This window comes from Mizuhopecten yessoensis, unplaced genomic scaffold, assembly GCF_002113885.1.
Source record: "Mizuhopecten yessoensis strain PY_sf001 unplaced genomic scaffold, ASM211388v2 scaffold715331, whole genome shotgun sequence".
Classification (NCBI taxonomy): domain Eukaryota; kingdom Metazoa; phylum Mollusca; class Bivalvia; order Pectinida; family Pectinidae; genus Mizuhopecten; species Mizuhopecten yessoensis.
The window spans coordinates 5,856-6,697 of NW_018479567.1; positions in this window are offsets into that span (position 1 = coordinate 5,856).

An 842-nucleotide genomic window follows, 5' to 3' on the forward strand; every position below is an offset into this window, starting at 1 on the left:
GAGCTATCCGTTCTCCCTTGGGGAGGGGGTAAAGTTTAATATAGTTTATATAGGGAAATAACACTTTTCGGTATATATTTTATCCATTTTCAGCAGAAAATTACTCAAACTTAGTCAGAATCATCTTGGGTGAATGAGAGTATTACTTTGTAAAATTGGGATTCCTGCCCCATCCCCAGGGGCTAGGGCAGGGCCCCAAAGGGAACATTTACCAATATTTTCAAATTCTTATCCATTGATGACATGACAAGATTGTATTTCACTTAGTTTACATGCTGATTTCCACATCACATCTAAACAATAAAATAAAGCTACTAGTACCTTTGATATAACTCAGGTGACCGCTAAGGCCCTTGGGCCTCTTGTTGATAGATGTGAGGTATGTGTTGTGTCATATTGAAGAATTCCATGTTTTCATATAGGAGTGCGCTCTGGCTCCACACCAGACATCTATCTGTCAAAATGTCTAAGTCTGGTGTTAGGGCCAGAGGAAACTCGGGCTACTACAGTTCTGACCAGTTTCTGAAAATTTGCATTTTGAAAATTTGGGCTAATCAGTTCTTGAGCATTTTGCAGTCAGAAATACTGAAACAATATTTACTGTAGTTTTCCTTAATATCACTTCTCCTTTGTCAGAGAAAAAATCATGACATTGACTGGAATGTGACATTAATAGAAAACATGTTTCTAGCTCACCTTCAAAGGAAGTTTATGCCATGTCCGTCGTCCATCCGGCTACTTGTCCTGAACAGCCCAGTAGATTTGGACTAAATTTGGTCAGGAGCATCCTTAAGCAAAGGGGACTCAATCATGTATAAATGGAGGGTCTGACCCCCCTGGGG